The following is a 9,228-nucleotide window of genomic DNA, read 5'->3' on the forward strand; positions in this document are numbered from 1 at the left end:
AAAACAACAACAAATTAGAAGAAAAAACAGCCACAATAAATTTCTCATATTGTAAATGTCAAGTTCCTGTTTGTTAAATGATGATGTCAGCAACTACAATATATGAATTTTGGGTTGAGGATATAAACTCTACAAAACTTGCATTCCAGTATCTGTAGAGATACAAGTGGTAACTAGGAAGTTGCTTTGCTTGAGTTGTTTTGAAATAGTTGTTATGACTGTCATTGTTTGTAGCAAGGTTTTATATGTGCATGTCTGAAAAAGAGATTGCAATTGCTGATACTTGTACTCAATTTGTCATTGTCACTAAACTCCAAAGAGGATATTGCCGAAGGGTCTCTTTCTCATGCAAGAGACTGTGGCTGACAACTGGAAGGAAAAAGGCACCAATATCTGTTGAGCATTTACTATGTTCAGGGACCCTGCTCAGAGGCTGGTGCTTCTGCTTCCACAGGAAACTGGCTGGGCTGCAGTGGCTCCAGCACATGATTAGGTACTCACAAGGCTTTCATCGGTACATTCATACCACAAATAGTCTACAAATTGGGCTCCTATAGTGTGACAGGCATTGCTCTAGGTGCTGGGGATGGAGCAGGGACAAACCAGACAAGCTCTTTGCTCTCCTGGAGCTTACGTTCTAGGGGGGAAGGAAAAAAAAAAAACAATAAAAAGTAATAAATAAACAAGCTGACTAACCTCTTTCAGGCACTGCGCTGACACTCAAACGCATTGTATCATTTAGTTATCAGAACAGCCCATGTGGATACTACTAGTAATGTAATGTTACAAGTAAGTAAAATAAGGGAGAGTGAACATAAAAACTCTACCCCAGGACTTTGAACAGGTTCGGTCCAATTCAACCCCCTGCTGAGAATTTGCATTTCCACCCTAGATATACTGAATCAGAATCTACAGTCTAACAATAGCCCCAGGTGATTGTTATGTATAATAAATTTTGTGAACCACTGCTCTACTAGTGGTTCTCAGAACTGGTCCCTAACCAGCAGTATTAGCATCTCCTGGGAGCTTGTTAGCAATGCAAATTCTCAGCAGGGGCTCAAACTGAAATGAACCAGTTTGAAGCCCAGCTTTGTCCAAGGTTTCAAAGCCTATGAGTGGCAGAAATGAAATATACTAATCCAGGATATCTTATTCTAGGGCCCATGTGATTAACCACTACCCTGTAAAACTTTATTGACCCTCTTCTAAATGCTAGGAGTGATCGCCCAGGCAGATGAGGAGACAGAAAAGGTTGATCCAGCATGACAGGTGACATACACAGGTAAGCAAAATTTCAGTAGGCTCACATAGGAAGGGCAACTCATCTAAAGTAAGCAAGTCTGCAAAGGCTTTCTAGAGAAGTTGAGGCCTGATCTGAATCTTGAAGAGTAATGGGAGTTAATCAGGTAAAGGGTAGTGCAAATGGTTAACATGTTCGGCTCCTAACTGAAAGACTGGCAGTTCAAGTCTACCCAGAGGTGCCTTGTAAGAAAGAGCTGGAGATCTATGCCTGAAAAATCAGTCATTAAAAACCCTGTGAAACACATGGGGTTGCCATGAGTTTGAATTGACTGAATAGCCGATGGTTTGGGGTTTAAAAAAAATTTTTTTTTTTTTAAAACCAGTTAAAGAGAATGGAAGGGCACAACAATCCAAGAGGGCAACTTAACTTTATACGTGGAACCTGTGGTGGTTTGGGTGAGCCATGAGGTGCAAAAGAAATCAAGTCTGACAGAATTTGGATTCAAATTCCTCCTATGAAGGCACAGACCTGCATGACGGCATATTTGAGGTTAATGTTATGTGTCAACTTGGCTAGGCTACGATTCTCAGTGATTTGGAGACACTATGTAATCATCTTCCACTTTGTGATCTGATGTGAGCAGCCAGTCATTGAAAGGGGAGTTTCCTTGGGTGTGTGGCCTGCCTGCAGTATACAAATGGATGTTCTGGTAAAGCTTGCTCTTGACAGTGTGTACACTCTTCTCTTCGTCTGACCTCTGGTTCTTGGGATGTGAGCCAGCAGAGGCCTCTAGCCTGATGCATGACCTGCAGATTTTTGGTTCATCAGCCCCTGCAACCACATGAGCCAGCAGAGGTCTTCAGCCTGTCATCTGATCCATGAATTTGGGACTTGCCAGCTCCCACAATTGCGTGAGCCATCTCCTTGAAGTAAATTTCTCTCTATGTATGTATCTATACATATGCTTCATTGGTTTGGCTCCTCTAGAGAAACCAGACTAAAACAGCATAGTTTTTTTAAAAAAATAAAATAGGAGGAAATATGACTATATATTCATTTTTTTTTTTTTTTTTTTTTTGCCTTGTATGTATAAATACACTCTGGAAGGATACACACAAAACAACAAGAAGTGGTATGTGGAATGGAGGAGCGAGAACTGGGTAGATGGGAAGTGGGAGAGGGAATTTTTTCATCTCCATGTATACATGAATATATGTATACTTTTTTTGTTGTTTTTACAGTCTATGGTGCTTTTATTGAAGTATTTTATCTGAAGGTACACAACAGTTAATCAATTGCGTTTACCATGTGACGGTGAAATATCATCTCTACTGCGTCCCAATAAAAAGTCAACAATTACTTTTACAACATTAAAGTAATTAAATTCATCAGTAAAAGACAGTATCAGCTGAGACTTCCTTAGCACTTATGACCAACCCATCATAAGCAAATACCAGTCTTGAAAATCAAATTCCAGAATAAGTGCAGTTAGACCACGTACAGACAAGAAAGTGTAAGGAGCTCACTGGCTGTGCTGTCCCAGTTGGGTAAAAAGTAAGATGACTTTATACTTTGGGTCTACGTAAATAAATGAATGAATCCTATCATTTCTTTCTGTGTATATACTTAGATTTCTTGTACCAGTAACAGAATGCTCTGCTTCAATGGGATAAGCTCCTTAGAAAAAGATTGAAAAGGTTTGATAATCAACTCCCAACTTTTATGCTTAGTTTTTCTACTTCTATTAGTTTATTGACATATTTAGCATAAGCAGGAAAATCTTTTCAGTAAATCGAGCACTTAGAGTCTAGAATGATCTTAAAGGACTCTGGCAAGTTACAAATATCCCATGCTGTTTTTGGTTTCCCTTCTCTTCTTTTCTTCAAATCCCCATGCAAATTTCTTCTTTTTTCAAACAACCTGTGAATTTTCAGCATCCTTTTTGGCTTTTACAAAGTTGAGGCAGGCAATAGCTTTGGCAATTTTAACACCAGGCGCTGCAGTAGGCTGCTGGTTGCTGAGTTCCTCGGCCTTCTCAATATTTCATTGTTCCACAGCCTGGTCTATGCTCTTTTCGAGACCTGACTTGTCAATTTTTTTTTTTTTTTTACAGGGTGATCAAACCTATTATTGACTCCAAAATATTGAGTAAGTGCCTTCCACTGGGTTTCTTTGAGGATTGTTCTCTACGAGATGTCTCTTCACTCTTCAATTTACCTTTCCTGGAGCGTTTTCCTTTTTTTCCTCCTGAATCTTGAGGTTGAGGTTTTCTGTTCGGAATGTTTTTTATGCAATTCTTGAGATTTATTCCACATATGTAAGGAAATTCTGGAAGGACATTTTTCATATGCATTTACATTTGCCTCTGTTTCAGTTTTTGGTCCATCTGTCAGGAAATCTGAGATTTCTGTTTTTCTAGTCATCTGATCTTCTTTAGCTTCCAGTAAGTGAAGTCCAGAGTTTTCTGATGTGGCTTCATCTTCAGAATTCAGCTCCACATCACTTTCATTTAGATCAGGAGGTAGCAGCTCACTCCACATCTTTTCTTACTTAGTGAAGCAATATTCTTTACCTCATGTTCATCAGAGGCTCTGATTAGTATAGGCGGGTTGGGAAGAGGCCGCCCAACAGCCATCTTAAGGCTCTGTCAACAACTTATACATATTTTTAAACGTTTGAATCTAGGGATTAAATTACCCAATTAAAAAAATATCATTTGTAAAAGGGGTGTAAAAATGAATATGGATTAAATTGTTGTGAGAACTGGGATAAAACATGTGAAATAATAAGGACCTAAAATAAGGGAAGAAGCCCGCTGGTGCAAATGGTTAAGTACTCAGCTGCTAACAGAATGGTTGGTGGTTCAAACCCACCCAGCGATCAAGGAGAAAGACCTGGTGATCTGCTTCTGTAAAGATTACAGCCACAAAAACCCTATGACACAGTTCTACTCTGTCACAAGGGGTTGCTATGAGTTGGAATCAACTCAAAGGCACTCAACAAGAAAATGCAAGGATGGATAAGATATATTCTTTGCCCTCAACTATGGTTATATAGCTCTATATGCTTGGGGTTTAAATGAAAATGATTAAACCTAGAAATGTATTCCCTCTTGTTCACAGTACACAAGGCACAAGATGGTACCAGAAAGGTTACGGATCTGATGGCCTGAATCCTGTCATGAGATAGAGCACAAAAAATGACACTTTTCTCTTTCAGAATGATCAGTCATCAGCCATTCATTTTATTTATTTATTTTTGGTCTACAAATGGATTTGTGATCTGGAGAAGCGCTTCATTTTTTCCAAATAGAAACAGTTTTGGAAGCAGGGCCAAGATGGTGGAGAAGTCAGATGTTTCCTGTGGTCCCTCTTACAACAAAGACCTGAAAAAACAAGTGAATTGATTATATATGACAATCTAAGAGCCCTGAACATCAAAGGGAAAGTTGAAGAATTGGATTGAGTGGCTGGGGGAGGGAGACTTGATTCGGAAGCAGTGAGGAGTTGCCAGACCTGACCCACTAGGAGCCAGCACCCTTCAGGGCAGGTCAGCTCATGTGTGTGGTGAGGCAAGCAGTGGTGCTTGGGAGGCGTTTTCCACATCGGGAGAGACCCAGCGGCAGAGAGTCTACTTGGGCATCCAGAACCAGTGAAAAGCAGCAAAAGATAAGTACTTGTATCTGGCCTACCACACAGATCAAAAAAACACCCTCTTTGGGAAAAACCTCTTTACCATTTACCTCTCGCTTCCTCACTCTGCACTGAGTCTCTGGCCGGCTTCAGTGATTGCTGAGTCCCCTGGGCTGGAAGTAGGACCCTTAATGTACCCTGAGCTATTCTCCAGCCTTGGAGAGGGAACAAATTAACAAACAGGAAAAAACAAATCTGCCAGTACCCCTAAGCCAGGAACTCAGGGTAGGCACAGCTCCTTTGCCTAGGCACAGGCACAAGGGGTCCATGGACTTTGAATGACTTTCACCCCTGCATAGACCTGTGTGGGCCCATTTCAACAGCATAGGCCCTCATTATCACAGTATAACAGGGTATATACCTGAAGTCTAACTTCAACTGTTTCAGCTATATGGTGAAGTCACAAGTTAGTGACACTTCACACCGCTCTGCCCATTAAGCAGGGTCCTCACCTACCCACAACAGGAGCCTGAGGACTGGTGGCTCTACCTATGCCTCCTAGCCATCTGTGACAGGGGTCCAAAAATAAGTGGTGCCTCCCAGTCCTTACAGCCAACAGCATTGGGTGCTCATAGTCCAGCTGCAAAACCCACCCATCTACATGCTCTAGGGAATAGGGACATTCTTTCTTCCCAGACACTCAGGGGCAGCCATCAGCCCCGACTTGCTCAGCATGTGACCCCCTACTGCAGCCAGATACTTGTGCCTTCACAAATCCCCATGCCTGTCTAGGACTGTAGTTGAGAACCTGCACTACACAATTGGTGACCGACTACCTGGACACCTGAGCTGAATTCATACAAGCAAAGTAACAGACTCCTGGTCTCATATACCTAGTAACAGCTCTAACCACCTGGTGTCAGGACGTTAGAGCTTCAAAGGTGCCAATAATCAAACTAGTTGACATGAGTAGCCTATTTGGGCATATTAAAGCAAAATAAAACAAGGAGTTAGGACACAGTAAACAAATATAAAAAAATATAATAACTTATTGATGGCTTGGAGACAATGGTCAATATCAAATCACATGAAAAGGCAGACCATGATGGCTTCAGCAAGCTCCCAAAATAAAGAATCAATAAGTTTTCTAGAGGAAGAGAATTTCTTGGAATTACTGGAGGTAGAATACAAAAGATTAATACACAGAAATCTTCAAGAGATCAGGAAGGAGATCAGTAAAAACGCAGAACATGCCAAGGAACACACAGACAAAGCAATAGAGGATCTTAAGAAGGTTATTCAAGAGCATAATGACAATTTTAATAGGCTGTAAGAATCCATAGAGAGACAGCAATCAGAAATCCAGAAGATTAATGATAAAATTTCAGAACTAGACAACTCAATAGAAAGTCATAAGAGCAGATTGAGGCAATAGAAGTCAGAATTAGTGAGACTGAAGATAAAGCACTTGACACCAACTTATTTGAGGAAAAATCAGATAAAAAAATTTTAAAAAATGAAGAAACTCTAAGAATTATGTGGGACTCTATCAAGAGGAATAACCTATGAGTGATTGGAATACCAGAACACAGGGGATAACAGAAAATACAGAGGGAATTGTTGAAGATTTGTTGGCAGAAAGCTTCCTTGATATCTTGAAAGATGAGAAGATATCTATCCAAGATGCTCATCGAACCCCACATAAGGTAGATGCCAAAAGAAAGTCACCAAGACATATTACAATCAAACTTGCCAAAACCAAAGATAAAGAGAGAATTTTAAAAGTCAACTACAAAGGAGAGTCAATAAGTCTAAGCTCGGACTACTCAGCAGAAACCATGCAGGCAAGAAGGCAATGGGATGACATATATAAAGCCTTGAAGGAAAAAAAATTGCCAGCCAAGAGTTATATATCCAGCAAAACTGTCTCTCACATATGATGGTGAAATTAGGACATTTCCAGATAAACAGAAGTTTGGAGAATTTGCAAAAACCAAACCAAAATTACAAGAAATAATGAAGGGAGTCCTCCAGTTAGAAAATCAATAACATCAGATAACAACCCAAGACTAGAACACAGGACAGTACAACCAGATATCAACCCGGATAGGGAAGTGACAAAAATAAATCAAAGGTAAAACACTGAAAATAGGGAATCAGAGATGTCACTATGTAAAAGATGACAACATTAAAACAAAAAATAGGACTAAAAAAATGTAGTCATAGATTTTTCATATGGAGACGAAGTCAAGGCGATAAAAAGAAATAAAAGAATGGTTTAAACTTAGAAAAATAGGTGTAAATATTAAGGTAACCACAAAGGAAACAAACGATCCTACACACCAAAATAAAAAACAAGAAAAATATAAAAACTCAGCAAATACAAAATCAACAACAATGAAAAAGACAAAAAGAAAATACATAAAGAAAAACAACTCAGCACAGACAATTAAGTGGAACAAAGAAACTGTCAACAACACACACACAAAAAAGACACTAAACAGAGACTTCCAGCAACATGGTGCTCTAGGCAGAAGCTCCACACTGTCCCTCCACAGCAAAGATCCGAAAAACTAAGACAAACAGAGAAAACAGCAATCCTGAAATCCTAAACATCAAATGAAAAGATAAAGAACTCAGCCAAGCACCAAATGGAATAAGAAACTGACAGAGAACAGAGAGCAAAGAGACATACATAGAGAGGTCCCCTATCAGCTAATGCAGCACGAATCTGCCATCTTGGACTCCTATCAGAGACCAGCAAATAGGGGACACAAGAAAGCAACTTCACGGAGCTTCCAGCAGGAGACAGAACAACCGGTAAACAGGGATATATGGTTTCCTACACCCCATCCTTCTTCACCCCCACCTAACCTCCTCTGCTTCCTGCGGCCACAGCCTCTTGGCCAGGAAGCACCGGCTGCTTGGATTCCACCAGCCTGCACTGGCCAACTCCCTGAGTGACATTTGTTGGCTGCTGGTGTTGCTTTTTTCCACTTCTTTTGATTTCTTCCTTACCTCTCACCACCTCGCCCTCTTTTTGCTCAAATACCTGGCTCCGTGCACCATCTTTCCTTCTTCCTGAGGGGCTGTGGAACTCCGTTTGAGTGTGGAACTGCTTCCTGGTCTGTGCTGCCATGCTGGTGGGATCCCGGGACTTTTTTTTGTTTGTTTTAAACAGTTTGTTTGTTTTCTTTTCTTTTCTTGAGTTGGGAGCCCGTTCTGGCCAGGCGGTGCTGTGCGGCTTGGGACCTACCCCCTCAGCTTGTGCAGACGTGCAGAGGGATCCCTGAGAGCATTTCTTTTTTTATGGGTTTTTTTTTTCTGTTTTGTTGGGGGGTTTTCTTGTTCTTTTTTAAATTTGTTTTGTTTTCTTTTCCCTCTTTTTCCCTTTTTGTCTTTCTTCATTACTCAGTTTCTCTTCTCTCTATACCTTCCTTCTCTTCCTGCCCCCTGGATACCTGCTGCTGAATACCTCTATGCCTCCTAGCCAGGCTGTACTTCAACACTTGGGAGCAACTTCCCCAAACCTCGTAGCTGCACCGGTGGGATCCCTGGGAGCTTTGCTGTTCTTTTTTCTTTCTAATTTTTATTTATTCACTCTTTTCTTTTTCTCTTCTTCTTCCCATTTTTGTTTTTCTCCATTTCATAGTCTCATCTCTCCACTCCAATGGCAAGCTCCCCTAACACTCTTTTGGTTTGTTTGTAGGTTTTTGGATCCTGTTCCTCTCTCCTCTCTTCCATACCCATCTTAGCTCCACACATCACAATCTCCTCCCTTCATCTTGCTTACCTGCACCATGCGCTTAACATCACACCACCAAGCAGCACAGGCACGGCCTACTGGAACCTGCCCTGCACTGATTACCGACTCGCCCTGGTGGCTGTAGTAAGTGCCACAAACAACCCATCCCAGCAATGACTCTTCAGCAAGACCTGCCCTGCTGTACCATATCTGAGTGACTGACCCTGCCAATTGGAGAAGTAGGCAAAAAGTATTGTGCCCACAGATGAGCAAACAACAAAGAACACACAGCCCGCCTGCTCAGACACAGCCAAATTAGGAAAAAAAGGACTAAAAAACAAATCTACAATCAATAAATGAGAAAAATAACTACTGAATGTCCTGAAGACAGCAGACAATATCAAAACATTTACAAAAACAGAAGAGGATGGTTCCAGTAGGCATCCAAAATAAAACACCAGATGACTTTCCAGTAGAAGAAAAGGCACTAGAACTACCAGATAGGGAATTCAAATCTCTAATACTCAGAATTATCCAAGAGTTGAAGGAAAAAGTGACAAAAATGAGGAAAAAATAGACAAATTCATAGAAAAGGTAGACAAATTCAT

At 40.8% G+C, this 9,228-nt stretch overlaps 1 pseudogene; it reads right to left on the reverse strand.

Moving 5' to 3' along the window:
- Positions 1-2,996: 2,996 nt before the first annotated feature.
- Positions 2,997-3,783, reverse strand: LOC101346829 (protein FAM204A pseudogene; annotated as a pseudogene).
- Between the last annotated feature and the right edge of the window lie 5,445 nt (positions 3,784-9,228).

This window comes from Trichechus manatus, unplaced genomic scaffold, assembly GCF_000243295.1.
Source record: "Trichechus manatus latirostris isolate Lorelei unplaced genomic scaffold, TriManLat1.0 scaffold00055, whole genome shotgun sequence".
Classification (NCBI taxonomy): Eukaryota; Metazoa; Chordata; class Mammalia; order Sirenia; family Trichechidae; genus Trichechus; species Trichechus manatus.